This window comes from Cyanistes caeruleus, chromosome 3, assembly GCF_971803275.1.
Source record: "Cyanistes caeruleus chromosome 3, bCyaCae1.hap1.1, whole genome shotgun sequence".
Lineage (NCBI taxonomy): Eukaryota > Metazoa > Chordata > Aves > Passeriformes > Paridae > Cyanistes > Cyanistes caeruleus.
The window spans coordinates 42874134-42890663 of NC_141703.1; the positions used below are offsets into that span (position 1 = coordinate 42874134).

The 16530-nt window shown below is 34.8% G+C and overlaps 1 long non-coding RNA gene across 2 annotated transcripts; it reads right to left on the reverse strand.

Annotated features, from left to right (window-relative positions):
* Positions 1-542: 542 nt before the first annotated feature.
* Positions 543-12951, reverse strand: LOC111926230 (uncharacterized). Of its 2 annotated transcripts, XR_002862781.2 has the most exons (4): positions 12691-12951; positions 10167-10294; positions 4044-4131; positions 543-3158 (listed from the first exon to the last, which is right to left on the reverse strand). It is a non-coding gene; the product is annotated as an uncharacterized LOC111926230 (long non-coding RNA). The 2 variants fall into 2 exon arrangements; XR_015284466.1 differs by lacking the exons at positions 543-3158; positions 4044-4131 and adding an exon at positions 8864-10080.
* Between the last annotated feature and the right edge of the window lie 3579 nt (positions 12952-16530).

Consider the following 16530-nt stretch of genomic DNA (forward strand, 5'->3'; position numbering starts at 1 on the left):
GTTATTGGAAAAGTTATTATGTTAACATGTCCTGTTGAGGTCACATAATAGAGTGTAATAGCATTGGAGGCAGCAGATTTCTAAAACACGTCCTTCTATTTGAGAAAACAATGATACAGGGGTTAAGTAGCATTCCCATAATTTTGATCACATTAAAGGCTTGAAATATTTCCTTGTAAATGGAAACAACTGTGTTTGAAATATCTCCTGTGATGACATTGGGAGTGTTTTTCTTCCCTGACAAGTGTAAATCCTAGGACATGACTCCTTGTCACCAAGTGATGTCAAGGTGTGCTCCCTAAATCTCTCATCCCACCATAGTTGTAATGCTTGTTTGTAGGAAGTGTTCTGAGAAACTCTTCTGACTATTTCTAGGCATCTAAGCAAGGGTCTTGATACTTAGATGTAAAGATATTTGCATTTACTAAACGTGTGCAGGAACCAAACATTTTAACTTGTCTTTTCCTTATAATGTCTAAATTCAGTACTTTCAGTACTTCTGTTGAATAAAAATAAAGGAAATTATTATAAAACAGAAAATATTGAGAGGCAATGAAGTTTATTCTTGCTTTTGATAAGGGTTCAAAACTACATTGACTTCAATGAGAATTTCACAAAGAAAGTTATTATAGATTTGGATCTCCAAGACTTCTACACAGAGAGAAGTTATTACATTCTTCCTGGGTTCTTCAAAGTTCCTAAAAATTGGAATCACAGAACGTAGATAATTCTGTCAGAAGGCCTTGTAACACTCTTGCTGTATTTTTCCAACCCTATTAAATCATGTACTTTCTTGTAATCATGCTACAAAACCCAAAATACTTTATATTCAATAGTGTAACAGTACTTAGTTTGCAGTAGCATAAATGAGAAAAATATTTAAGATAAATTACCCTTGGACAATGTAGTTTCCGATATCTGACTTTCATTTAGATTCACAGAAGCATGGAAAATAATGTCTGCCTGTGAATCATGAAAAAAATAATAACATCCCCTGCCCCTCTGCTCATGTTAGATAGATAGGTAATGAATGATATCTAGATGACTGTGTCTATGAAACACAGCTACTAAGGTCAGAAATTGGCAAGAACACAAGTCAAATGCATGTGGTTATCTTGTGCTATCCAGCTACTGAATTGTTCTACTCTGCACTTCAACAACTGAAAATTACCTCCTTTTAATGATGCTGAAATAGCACTTGTCACCCTGATGTGTCTCGCACTCTGTGCTAGGCTTTCTATCCTTTCTTTGGTGATAACTAGAGAGGCAACATTCACCCTTTCACATCAAGAGACTAAGATGAAGAGAGAAAAGAGGCACTAATTCACTGCAGCAAAACTAGTTCCAGTAGCTGAGTGATAAAGTGTTTTGACAGAATAGTTCAGAAGTCACGTCGCAGTAGTTTTTCATGCATGTTTTATGCTCTGCAACCTATCAACAAAAATCTACAAATCTTTAAGCCTGTATAAGATAAACTGCCTTCAAGATACATATTTCATTAGTGAAAGAAAATATACTTTGAACTGTTTATACATTTTTAGATTAGGTAATATAAGCCTTCAGGAATTGTGTGGACCAATTAAAAACTAATTGTAAAGAAAAATGTAAAGACAAGGATTACTGCTGGAATTTTGACATTATATTATCAGAACAGTATTCATTCTTATCCAGACCTTCAAGAGCTTTTGTTTCATGTTTAGGAACAAAACCAAGTTGAACCCCACAACGAAAAAACTCACTTTAACATAAAAGCAGAGATATAAGAAAAGAAAGCACCAAATATAAACAACTTTCACAAAATCTTCAAATGCAAATGAGGAGTCATTTGAGAGGCTATCTACTTAAAGCTTTACCATTATTTTGAATGATATTTATGAATATGAATGATATGAATGATATTTAAAATATATAAGCTATCCAAGGAATCCACATTTAGTTGATGGATATGTCACAGAGCTATAGAAGGCTTCAGACTCTTCCAAAGAAGCAGGTTGCTAAGCAGCCAAATGTGTGGAGAAGATCTTTGGACAATGATATCAAAAAAGCCTCTCAGAGTAGGTGACTGATCCACTCCAGTAGCAGGGCCCAGTGTCTTGGAGGAAGCTAAAAACCACCTGCTGGAGCAACAGCCTATTGAAACAGCCTGTTGAAGTGCCACCAAGGGATGGAGCAGTGCAACTGAGGACATAACTGGCACTGAAGGAGGGATCTGGGTTAGATCTTTGGAACAGCTGATGTCCCAAGAAATAATACTAAAAGTAATTCTAGTAACAAAAAAAAAGTGGACTGTGTGGCATTCTATGTTCTTTCTCAGTTCCTTGCATGGAAATGTTGATTAGGGGTTATCTGATAATTAATATCAGATATATAATAATTCGAAAGTTATTGTACTGCTTTTGTAGTTTGACAAATTGGCAACATTCATGGCTGTAGTGCTTCATGTATTTAGAGAGTAACACAAAGAAGAAAGTATGTAAGGTGCTTGACAGAAAGATATCTCAGTGTTAACACTGTCTCTAAGGGTTTGCCTAATCCCTCTGATAAAATTGATGATAGTTGCACTTTTTGTGCAGCAATTGTGCTGTAGGAATTGAATTTCCGCCACTGGTTAGTTTCACACAGATCACTGAACAGAAGAAGGCCATTTGAAAACAAATGATTCTATATTCCAGTACCAGTTCCGTGAGATAACTGAGCTCTTCTGTTAGAATGAAGAGAAAAACACTAAGGAGTGGAAATAAATGTTGTAAAGGAAATGAAGAATGTAGCTTGGACACCCAGTAATATTGGACAATGGTATTCCTGGTGTGGTTGTAAAACTTGCTGCTGTGCTGGGGAAGTAATAAGTGACCACTTCCAATTAGCTGTGAATCTACCTGTGTAAATTAAAAATCTTTGGACCAAACTACTTGCAACAAATGTGCTCAAAGTGCTAGAGCAGTAACTAGGGCAGAATTGGACACAAAAGCAAACATACAAGTGAATAAACAAAACCCCCCATCCCCTCCATCTAAACATATATTTTAAATTATTGATATTCTTTTGAGGTGTCAGTTAAGGTCCTTTTACATCCTACTCCTGTAGAACAACTGGAGTCAACTGCATTCAGCTCCTGGTTCAGACTCTGTTGTTGTCCCTTATGCCACAGTTCCTGGGACCTGTGTAAGAGTAATTACATAAACTGGTAATTCAAGGAACACAGATTTCTCCTACTCTTATTGTGTGACTGTTATGAATGAAATTACAAAGCCAAAGATCTGTCCTACAGCCTCCCTTTTGGGGTTACCCATTTTGAGCAATATTTTATAAATGAGTTTTCTTCCCTGATTCCTTCTAATGTTGTTATTAGGTCACAGCTTTGTCCTTCCAGAACTGATATTCTTGTATCCAGAAGACATGATGGCTATGCCATCCTTTTAAGGAAATCTATTCTCATCCTGCTCTCATCTAACACTTGAAAATGATAAGTCTGTGGAGAGGTTCTGTGTCAGTGATTAAGGGCATGTGCCATTATGGGTCTAACACTGAAGATTAATTTCAGAAGTGAAAACAGTAACTGTCATTTATTCTACAGAGGGCGTTTCAGTTGTGTCAATTCTGATTATCAGTTCCCAATGGAATATAATTATGTTGAAATCCTGTCCAAAAAAATGTAATTTAAAGCACTTTGGTGGTGCATCCCCACCTCACCCAATACAGGCTGTTGTACAGTGCCAGAAATTCTCGTTAGTCTTGGCTTTGATAAATGACTCCCAGGTGATGCTCTTCCCCTTGAGATTATCAGAAACACTCTCTGTACCAGGAGCCTCTGTTGCTTAACCAAGGAAGGGGATGAGACAGAATCAGTCATCCCCTGATAGCCCTGGAACATTGCTTTACTGAGTCATAGCCAGAGAGGAACAGTATTATTGCTACTAGACTTTTGAAAAATTCCAGCAATTACCATCTTGGGTTACAGCCAGAATGGAAATTGACAGATGACTAAAGACAATTATCTTGTGACCCTATAAACAGTGGTCCTAAGTGAAGGCCTTTGAGCTCACCTGGATTGCAGCTGGCTGCCACCAGCATCTCCTGTATGTGGAGCATCTTTCCGAGCTCACTTTTGAGAAATAAGTAAAACAGCTTACACTACAAAAGTAAAACAGAAAATAACTGATGAAAATTTCACAGGAACAATAGCCACACATTTTTGAAAATAATTATCATAATAATAAAAAAAATCAGCTCTGACATTACATATTTCAAAAGTAACATCTGTAAAAAATTAGTAGTATTAGGACCTGACAACCTGCTTAATAATGAGCTGTGCCACAACACTTTTTCTAACTGGTGGCTTGAAATTTACTTTTAGGTGTAGAATCTAAAACTGTACATTTAGTCATGGCTCCTTGAATTTCTTAGAAGTTTTATCCAGTTTGATTGTTCAAAAATAAGTTTTCAATGTGCTAAAATCTAAATAAACCACCCTGATTTCCTTTGAAATTCTTGTATAGAATTTTTAGGTGGAGTAATTTCACACTTTTTAAGATAGATACATTTGTTTAGATTTGTTTCTTATTTTTTTAATCTGAAATTTCCCTAATGACAATAGAACTGACAAGAACAAAAATGAAAGAGAAAGATGTTAAGCAATGACTTATTAATGTAAATCTCCAGTTGCAAAAGTATAGCAGCTATTTCTGAGCATGTTGTCATCTGGCAGCTAAAATTCATAAAAATATCAACCACACGAAACAGATATAAAGATAGAAATATAGGTTATTGACATGTAGATTATTTCTACATAAAGATTTTCCACCAAGAATTTTCAGTGTGATGCAGTTAATAGCTAAAACAGTAGCTGAAACCATAGAAGAACGGGAAAAATTAAATATTAGAAAAAAATTACATTAATTTTAAACATTAATTAATTAATTGGGCAACCCTTTGAAGTTTAGTTTTACTTCATTTAATAATGTGAAAACTAAAGATCTGAAAAAACTACTCCAGTAGTTCTGATTCTCTTCTGTCCTTTTATAGATCTCCCAATTACTCTTTAGTTGCTTAAATACAGCAGTATTTAAGCACTTAAGTGCAGCAGCAATTTTTCCTGCTGTAATTACTGCAAGATTCTATTTAAAATCTAATTTGAGTTAAACCTGTATATCTTCTGCTGTAAACACAGAATAAGATCTATATTGCTGTAGCTGCAAGAAGTCTTGGAATCCAATTTTACATGACTAGTGAAAGCAATCATTGTCCTTGATTACTAACTAAAGTTTAGCATCTAACTAAAATGTTGGATGTGTTCCCAAATGGTGGTGATTCGATACTTGAAAAAATCCCACCTTAATCCCCTGTAAAATCCAAGGAAGGGAGAAGGTACATCTAAAAGCAGAGAATAATTGTTCCTTAGTCATCCCAATCTGCATTGACTGCTGGGAAATTGATACTGCAGAATGGTCATGTAGGCATGTAGGGAATGAGTCCTGTTCTGAAGAGGGACACCAAAGAGAGAGATGTAATAAAACAACATAAAAGCAGGACTATGCCCCCTCCACATAATGATCTAGGTCTTTGAAGCATTCCTTCTGGAAACCAAAAAATTCTATTCTGGGCTGGTTTTTTATCTGACACTGAATCAAAGCCTTGCTGTATCCAAATATATTAAAAAAAAAAAAAAAAAAAAAAAAAAGGGGAAAAAAAAGGAAAAAGATAAAACTAGTACACAGATAAATCATGACTCCTCAAAATATTTTTCTTTAATTCACTGTTCATCTGATGTAAATTGCATTCAGGGGAGTGCTTTTGGCATTTCCAGGTCACCATTATGCTGTGTCTTCACTCTGAAACTTAGCTGGAAAACTTGGGTTTTCCCACGTTGCAGACTTCTACCATGAGACTATTTTTCCAAAACACAATTCACAAAATAGGTGATTGCCCAGAGTTTCAGCACTGTTCTCTTCAAGAGGCAGGGGTCCATCTCCTCAGAACAAGTAGGTCTGATCATGCCTGGGTGACATAATTAATTTCTAGCTAAAATGGGGAATTACCTGGGTCAACTTAGCTGGAAAAGCAGGCAGACTAAATATCTGTTTGACACTCAGTGAGCTTTAGGCAGACATGCCCTGACTGAACTTTCCTTTATCTATACAGAATCACATATATACATCAGGGAACAGGAGAGTTTTTAGAAATGAGAGGATTTGAGGACTGGAACGTACTTTGTGAGATAGGAGAAAAGCTGCTTTATCTGCCACTTCCCTGCTCTATAATAATAGCTGAATAATTCTTATCAGTTCTACACTGATATTAGTAATGGAGATATAAAGGCTTTGTAAGGCTTCTTCCATTTGTTTTGAAAGTGGAAATAAAATTTCAACAGAATTTCATTTTGCCTCCTAATTCTGCCTTCATTAGTCATGTGGTCTAATGCTACTTATCATGATGAACTCATTTGATTTAAGGCAGATATGTATAACAGACACCTAACTTCCATTTCTAATTAAATGAAATTATTTAATATTAATTATCATTTCACTATACTATAACTAATTTCTGGAAATATTTTTTTAAAAAGCAACATAGAAATAATTTGCATCACATAGAAGATTGGGATACAGAAACAATGGCTTTGTTTATAGAAAATTTACATATGCTGAGCTTTACTCTTTGTGAGCTGCTCCAGTGACTTCCCTGCAGTACTTCATGCAGTGTAAAACCTTGTGAAAATCTTTGCAGGATTAAGACCTTCCCCATTATAGACAGAATAAAGCTTAAAGAAAAATATACAAAATATCAAGGTTTATTTCTGGAACAGATTCAAATATGTAAAGGGCAGCCTTGTCTGCATATACCAGAGGGAAGATTTCCTGTTATAGCCAAATATTTGTATGACCTAACAGTTAAAGAACTTAAGGATTTTATTTCCTGTTCTACCACTAGTTTCCCTAAAAATATTAAACAAATTTCTTAACATCTCTGACTATCTTTTCTGGTTTTTGAAAATGGGAATATAGCCGGAAGTTATACTAAATATTTATCAACGGGGTTCAAATTTTTAAAAAAGAAACTACAATAGAAATAGGAAGATTTACTACCCCCTCATCTTTCCTTTATTGCAATAAGCAAACAGAAGATTACATTTGTAAACTTTTCATTTTGAATTGTATGTATTGCATCATTGACTTATAATCTGCCCTTATTTTCAATTCTTGAAATGCAACTCAAATGTTCTGAAGGTCTGAAAAAGTTAAATCCTAAATATTTGATAATTAAAAGTCAAAATAATTAGAAACATTGTTAGAAACTGTTGATTCACACATTAGAAACAAGTTTGCATCAGAAAACATAGTTCAGAAAAGCATGAAGGAACATAGTATAAATTTAATATGATTACAGATTGCAATTCAATGGGGAAATCAGTGTAGCCTAATTTGCATTTTGAAATGAAAATTAACTTCATAGATTTTTTCTCCTATTAGTTGTGAGAGAAGAAAAGTGTCCACATCTGTACCACATTTGTAAACGTTTAAATCAGCTAGCAAGAAACATTGTTGTACCAAGTAAAGCAATCTGTTAATTTGTCACATAATTAAATATGCATTTCTGAAAAGCTCAAAACTGCAAGCATGTTTAATGAAATTTAAATGACATTTATTTTGCATATCCAGATATGTTATTAATAAACGGAGTAATTTAGACCTAATTTACATAGTAAGTGAATATAATTAAAATCAAACCTTCATTAAAGAATCACAGGAAATCTTTAATTTCTAATGTATTTTAAGGATAGAACCAAGATTAATTAAAGAGTAATGCCAACAATGGCCAGTAATACATACGAACCCGGTGAAATTTATACTGCACACACCAAATTATGTAAAAACAAAAAACAAAAAAAAAATTAAAAATATTCTGATTACTCATGACCATAATTTTTGCTTTTCCAAAATGTTTTAATTTTGTCATCGAGATACATTACACAATAAGATTGAAAATATCAAATTGCAAGAATATAAGATGCACTCAATTTCTGATATTTCTTCTTTCAATTGTTGATATTGGGAAACATGGGAGCTCTTTTTCTTCTCAGGATTTCTTTTGTACAAATTACATTATAAATAAATAAATCAATATAGAAGATTTTAACTTGATTTCAAATTTCAGGAGTTTGGACTTTAAATAATTACTAAATTTAAGATGAATAATGGTAAAGGGCATGCATGTTTGCAAGAAAGGTATAAACTGTAATACAGCTCCCATGTGTGTAAAATTATAATCCTGCTGTCATTATTATGTAGGAAGAAAAACTCATTTGGTAAATACATTGTTTTTTCAAAGCATTCAGATAAATGAGATGATGATCCCTCAGGTCAGTGAAATTCTATTGACTCAGTCAAAAAATCATAAACCCCTCTTTTCCAGTAATAGAGATGATGCCTTCAAATAAACACTAGCACGGTTTTCAAGGTTTCCTTTTATACATGCAGTAGAATTAATTAAATTCTTGGTAGAATTCTTACATCCTATTCCTACTACTTAGCTGGTTTTTGTTCTGTCTTGTGGTCTCCTGATATTTCATACAGGTACACAGGAAAATTTTGTGCTTCGTGCATTTAGCATGCACACAGTCAGGAACTCCAACTTGAGCTTTATCTGGGAATAATTTCATATTATATTGTATATTATTTATACAGATAATTATGTAAATGATGTATAATATTGAATAGTAATGGGTGACACAGACCTTGAGTGGGGATGCACTATTGAGCTGGAAGACCACAAGTGTAAGCACAGCAAAAAGTAAGGCAAATCATTGCTTTATGAATCAGTGTTCAAAATTATACTCAAAAATTATTAAGAAAGGGATAGTCAAGGACACTGCGACCAGTAAGAAATAACAAAATTCTTCAGACCTTTCTGACTTCTAATCATTCTGTTCTAGTATTAGATCTTTACTGGCTCTTCATGATTCAGTGAAAGTTTGGATAATAAATTTCTGCCTCCCAAAGTATTTTGTATCTCAATATATGTACTAAGAGTAGAAAGAACAGAAAACCAGTTGCCATGATGTGATTTTATCTTTTGGTTTAATTTGTTTCCTTTTCAGTCTTGATATCAAGTTCTCTATTCAAATATAAATGAACACATTTTAGATTTATTTCCTATTGTAAAGCTCCTTGTCAAAGGACTGAGGAAGTCTAAAAGAAAAGGAGAGATTCCCAACAGCATCTTTTTATTTAATGATTTGTCAACATTTCTATTATAAACCCAGATGTTTTTCTTAGTCTATTGGCTTTCTAGAAGAGACTGAGAATATCAGCTGAGATGTACTTTAATTAAAAAGAACAAAAAGCATGACAATCTCTAAAATTATCCTGACATTAAAGAATGAGAGATAATAAAATAATAAAATTACAGTTATTAAATCTTTATGAAGCAAAAATATTATTAAGTTTTCTCACAAAGAACATTGCCGCTGGAGAAAATACATACACTTGTTCTAATCTCACAGTTACTTGTAAATGATTCAGAGAAAGTCCAGTAACTAACCATATGTATTCTTTACTAATTTTTATTTATTGTATGTAAAAATTGGTATGGCAGGCCTTATCATGCAGCCAGTTTGGTATAAAAACACGCTTTTCACTAGAAAAATTAAGTATTTGAATAAAAGTTTGCAAGACTGAGAATTCAGTGATAACTACATTTAAACACTGTTATTGTCTAAACAATGTATGAGTGTCCTGTGAACCCTGTCATCATTAATGAAAGCCAACACTGCTATTTATCTGGCAAAAGCATACTTATCATGTCCCAAGGTATGAGTTATATAAAGCACTTATGTGTGGAAAGTGTATAATATATAAATCTATTACTATGACAAATAGTTATTTACACTAAATTTCAAAGATTATTGTTTTTATTTCCATTGTTTGTAGATACCACAGGAGAAGGAACTGAAGGTGCTTGCTTCCTCAGGGTTTCCCTTCATATGTGCTAACAGAATTATAAAGATTTAATTTTCTTCATTTCAGTGTCAGTGCTTCTTGCTTTGGGCTTACGTGCACATTACCTTCATACCAAATAAGTAGGCTATGGAAAAAAATAAAAAGCCTCAAATTGGCATATGGGTGTGAAATAACAATATAAAAAAGAGTACAAACATAGTGTATCCTTACTCATAAACAAATGGAGAAGCAGGGATTTCTCTGTGGGACTTCTGTGGAGTAGGTATGCCACTGCAACCCATGAAGAGGAGCACAGTGCAGCATGGGGATGACTCCAGACTGGAGCAGGAGGACATACCCTGGAAGAACAGTGGTTTGTGAGGAGCCCATGCTGGAGTAGGGAAAAAGCATGCAGAGGCAGAAAGGTAGATAAAAACGTTAAAAATTACCACAACTCCCCCATTCCCCAGCACTCTCTCTATTTTCAGATTACTGCGTATGAATCCTTAAAATATCTATTTTTGTTCTACTACTATCAACTGTCTCATACAATATTTTCTAATTTTTCTGGTGTTTTGACTAAGATTTGGTTACTATGACACCAATATTAAAACACTCTTTCAAGGAATTGTAATTTGCTTTATTTCAAAATAAATTCAACCCTGCATTTTCTTCAAAACACTGTAAGTGAGAATATGTAACTGAAAAAAGACTGAGGTTTTCTGACTTATGTGTGTTGATTGAGTTCTGGATGACATTTTTTCTAGATATTTATTTTCAATTATCCAAATAAAGATAATGATAAGGATTTTCAAAGTCACTAATGATTTTTAGTGTCTAAATCAATTGAAACCAAGGAAATTCTCACCAACTACTGCGTAAGAATATTGGTAGTTATTGTGGTTTTTTTGTGAAAACATCATTCATGTTGCTGTAAACAGAGACAAGTGAAACCTACACACCAGATTTTAATATTTTCTTTTCTATGAGAACATAGATTGTAACACATATAAATTTTTCACCACTCAGAAAAAGCTGTTAGTGCTAAACCATTTATTTTCTATGACACCTTTTATATTTCTAATACAAAACTTTTTTTTTTTCCCCTTGAAACAGCACTCAATAATATTTATTTTAAGCTATTTCAAGAATGGGGAAAGGTTTTTCTACTTTATTTATTATTTTATATTTATTTAAAGATATTTATACTATGTAATATTACAGTTTTTTATCACTATCTATCTTTACTTTGCAATTTGTTAATTTTTATTTTCCTATTAGTGGGGGTAATATCTTAGAGATTATAGTTACAGGCACATTCACTTTTGAAATTTAAGTGTTATAAGCTATTTAATAATTTCAAGACTTATCAGAGGAGAACTGATTATTCTTCCTGCAGAGGTGCTCAAAGAAAAAAAAAAATCACAAAACAGATTCACTTCCATATCTACTATCTCCTGACAATAGTGCTAATTTAAAATGGGAATGCTCTGTCAACATTGCCCTTGAAAACACTTGCAATGTTCTTCATCTTCAGGCTGTTAACACTGTCCTTTCATGGCTCATTTTACTCAATTTAACATCTTCTCCAGATACCATTGACCCTGACATTATTTCACTTCATCTCAAGCACCTTGTAAGTCTCACTGGCACTGTTTTAGCCTGGTGGATAACTTTATCTAACTTGACCATAACAGTGTAAATTAATTACTATAGTTTTTTGGTTTTTTTTTCCTTTGAACTTATTTTCAATTGGTTCAGGTATCTAGACTATGGGCTATAATTTTTGTTATCCATATATTCCTACTTCCTTATATTTTTGTTATGGTTAATAAAATGGAAATTATGCTTGTTATCTGAACTTACTGTTGATTCTTATTTAGTTGTTTTACTGCACAGTGTTTGAAAATGGACAATTATATAACAAGCCCGATTTAATCAAATATTTATGCAGGACAAGGAATTTTTATTTAGCAATTTTAAGTTAGGCTTGCTCCTTTGCTTGATACCTAAAATCAGAAGTTTACAATAACCTAATGGCAGACAATGTATTCTACTGGGGATGCATTATTTGATGTTATCTGGAAGTTATTTCCCTAGAAAAGCATCTTCCTGGAATGTAATGGTTCTCCAGCAGTTCCCTGAGTTCTTGATCTCTGTGTGCTCCCATCCAGTGATATTTTCTATCACCCCAGAAGTCCGATCTCGTGCTGTGTAATCTAGTGCATGGTCATGTACCTAGTCTTCCTGTTGCATTAGTTGTTCCTATCCTCTCTCAGTAAATAGTTCTATGGACACACCACTCACCAACTACTTCCACCCTGCTGATGGAACCAACTCCAAAGTTTAAGACAGAAGCAACTCCTCTCAGAGACAAAGAAGCTCATTATTGATATGTGGCCACAGAATTTTTTTCTGCTTTTGTCTTCTAGGTCAAAGGATTCTCAAATACCAGATTTCTTTTTCATACAAACTTATATATACAGAATAAACCTGTTCCTTGTAGTCTTTTTCTATGCATTTGACAGACTGATTCTTATTTGGTCTGTCTTGAAAACTCATAGAGAGCAGCTGGAACATTTTTGGCAGGGCTACTAGCTCCTCAAAAAATGCCTCTGAGATATTTGAATGCAAAGGTCACTCCCATTTGCTTTCTTTTACATGCTTGATACATTTTCCATCTGAAATTTGGGTTTACCTTAAGTCACTTCTGCTTGAATTAAACTCTTGAAATTTAGATCACTGTTTTACTTACCTTGGCTACATGCTAGTGCATATCAGCTGACTTCTGTGGTGACAAATCCTGAGTGCAGAAGAGAAAATAATATATCTTCAGATACAACACTGACATACTCTAAGGAGTCTGGCTGTCACTCTGTTTCAGGAGCAGTGGAAAAAAACCCTGGTGATATGGACATTTTCACATAACTTCTTTTTGTTCATACTCTCTTACTGGCTAGTCTAGGGAGGTTGCTGCTTTCAGTTCTTAGTGACCTACAACAAAATTGGAACATAGGACTTTTTATTATTTTATTTTTATTTTTTTTTAATGCAGCACAGTGAATGCTGAGATATACTTTTGTCTCCTGGTTTTAGGGGAACTGTCTAACTTTAGAGGTCTGTGTCAGCTTTCACACCTAGTTCTTTCATCTGTACTGCTAAATTCTTTTCTCTAGTCATTCTAGTTCATTCCTGAATCTTTTCAAAAATGAAAAGGACTAGGAGAAAATACATTCTAAGCTAGAGACTGAAGAAAGGCTAGGACAAAAGATGTGACAGATCAACAGAAAAAGTGTCTGGAGAGAAAGAATAGAAAAAATAAATTGGTATTGGAAAATATAGAATAAAAAAGTAAAAAGAAAAAGTTAAAATGCCCACAGCTGAGTATTTCTAAGATAAAACTGAAGACAGTTGAAAAGTAATTAGAAAGATTAGGGGAAACCAAAGTGAAAAAACCAAGCCTCTGAGAACCAAGACAAGAGGATTATGTGAGGTAAGTAAGTAACTTCTAATAAAAAGTATTTAGACAAAATAAAAATAAGACATGAAATTAATAATAGCTGTTAATTACATTATCGCCTTATCCGGACTTTTTACATTAGTGGAAATATTGGAATTATATGGGATTAGCTTCTCTCAGATTCATCCAGTAAGGTCATTTTAGCATATTCGTGCTTCTGTCAGATGCCAGTTTCAGGGCTTCTCACTCAGCATACAATTATTTGGCAGCTCAACTTCTTTTGCTACATTTTTTCCTTACTCCTTCTCCTGAAACTTCTTCCTTCTTTTAACTGTTCTGTCTGCCTATTTTTCTTGCTCTGGGAGCAAGCTAATGGTAATGTGGGTAACATGGAAAGAAACACTCCAGGACAGGCATGATAAAGGCCTATTTTAGAAGGGAGCCTGTCATTGGTGGAGTGGGAGCTTTGAACAGAATTTAATAATAAACTGCCACTGAGTCGTGACATGCCAAGGATAATCCCTTGCTTTCTAAAACTCTTAACAGAGGGTAAAGTCTAGGGAAGGCTGGATCTATCTCAGCCTCAGACTATCAATGGTTTAAGTTTGAAAATTTGTCGCACAGGTTTTAATGATGGCAAATAACATATTTATAAAATATAAGGTATTTATTAAGACAAATGAACAGATGAAAGATAATGGATGAAAAATTTGGATCATAATTTCTTACTACACAGTATAAAGTTGAAGTAACTACTATTACTATTACATAATTACTACTACATTACTGTATAACATAAAATAGTGTACTATATCACGGTACCTACATTAAAGCTGGCAAAAGAAATTCTGTTGATTAGGAATCAAATGTAACTTACCACTGAAATGACAATAATGTACACTGGTTCCTTCACTTAATCCCTTGGGAAATAACTGCGATATGTGGCATTCCGACACGTGGAAGAAAATCCACATATTTCCAGGAAAATATATAGAAGCCTTCTGCTTTGTGGAAGTCTGATGTGACTTTTACAGTTGTAAAGTGAATAGTTGTCTGTCAGAAATGCAGCTTACTTGGTCAAATCTCATTCAATAATGAGATGTTTATTGGCATCTGGGAGATGTCACACCAGTGTTAACCCCATGGTGTCAAAGAAACTCTGGGAGACAGCTCATCTTCTTTGAGTTATCTAACAGTTAACAAACAATAGGTAAGCTCTTGGGGGAGTTAGATGTCCTGCTGCAGAGCTGCATTATACATATATTATGTCTTAGAATTTTATTACTTCCACAGACAGCTCAGGTCTAAAAGGCACTGATATCGCTCCACTGCGCTACTGCAGTAAGTGTGGAGGAGGATGGCAGAAACAGATCCAAGTGCACCAGCAGTTTCAAAGTTGCAGTTTATTAGCTCTGGTTCAGTGTCAGCTGCTCTTGGCCGAGGTCTCCAGAGCACCAAGTCTTGATCACGCTTACTAGGTCAGTCACACTGCCAGGCAAGAACTGTCTCTGTGTACTTTTCCAGTGTCCCAAGTAATGAGCCCTTCTGACTCTGGAGCTTAGGAGAAACAGTTGAGTCGCTCTGCAAAAAGCTTTCTGAGCCCTGCAAAGCTGGGACTAAGGCAGAACTAATAACCCTTGCTAAATGAAGCTAACTGTATGTACTGGGATGGCTCTACGTCTGACTCCACAATACTTTAGGGTCTGGAAATGTAATAAAACTCTTTCATATGGTTATGGACGGTTTTATTCTCTGCTCCTGGCTTATTTCATGCTCATTGTACAGCACACTTACAACAGGAGTAGCTGAGTGGTAAAGGATAGGGCTTCCTGGTAGGTCCCACTGTGGCTACAAAAAAGCTAGCTGTGTTGTCTCACAGCTGGTTACCACCCATGCTGCCAAGAGCTGGTGCTTTCCTCTTCTCTTTTAGCCCTGGTCTTTTTCTTTCGGCACTGATATTTCTGTGGCTGCATGATAGCTGAATCGGATATAGCAGAAAAAAACCAAAAACCTTTGTTCTTTTTTTTTTAAATATTTTTTTATTCTTTTGTTTTGGTTTTGGTTTTTGCGTTTCCTTTTTTGGTGGGCTGTGTTTCAGCTGGGTCAGTTCCATATAAGTGCTGGTAGTGGTATAAGAGAGGTAAATATCAGTGTACAGAAGCACATACTTAGAGGTGATTGCTCAGCACCATGTCCAGACAACTTTTGAATATCTCCAGGGATATATGGAGACTCCAGAACCTCTGTGGGCCATCTGCTCCAGTGATCAGTCACCCTCTCAGTGAAAAAGTGATTTCTGATGTTCATATGGAAATTCCTGGTTTTGAGTTTGTGCCCATTGCCTCTGGTGCTGTTACTGGGCACCACTGCAAAGAGCCTGCCTCTTTCCTCAGGTATTTGTACACATTGATGGCATTCCTCCTGATCCTTCTCCATGCTGAAGCATCCCGACATACCAGGAGGTGTTTTCAGTCCCTTAGTAAGCTTTGTGGCTTTTCAATGGACTTTCTCTGGTAGTTCCATACTTTTCTTATTCTGGGGAATCCAAAACAGGAAAATGTGCTTCATGTTTGCCATCAGCAGTGCTAAGTCAAGACAGGGCTGTCATCTGTTTTATTTTTCTGTCTCCAGCATGCCACATAGTATACATCCAACAAGAAATTTCTGTTCGTTCATTATCAGCTGGTATTGATATCACACCATTGCATGAGCTTCCTTTCTAAATTATCTAAATGTAAGTTTGCAATTTGGGAGCAGAATACCCAAATTACAAACTTACATTTTTCTCCCAGCAATTTCTTCAATGGTAAAAGTGTAAACTGGGTTACAGCAAACTGCTTCTAGCCTACTGAAAAAGGAATCTTTTCCTTTTTCTTATGGATCAATTTTCAAAGTCAACTATGATCAGAGAACATATATTAACAAGAAAGGCCAGAGGAAAACATTTTAAAAAACAGAGAGAAAAAGGTTTCTCCCTTAAGGTTCGATTGTAAATGTGAAGATTTTTGACAGTTCCAGGACAATATTTTTTTGCTTGTCTTTGATAGGCAATGCCTCTGGTCAATCTGAGATCCAGCTGGATAGAAATATATCTCAGTGGGTGATTAAAGTTTCCCCTTTTTTTCCTAGTGACAT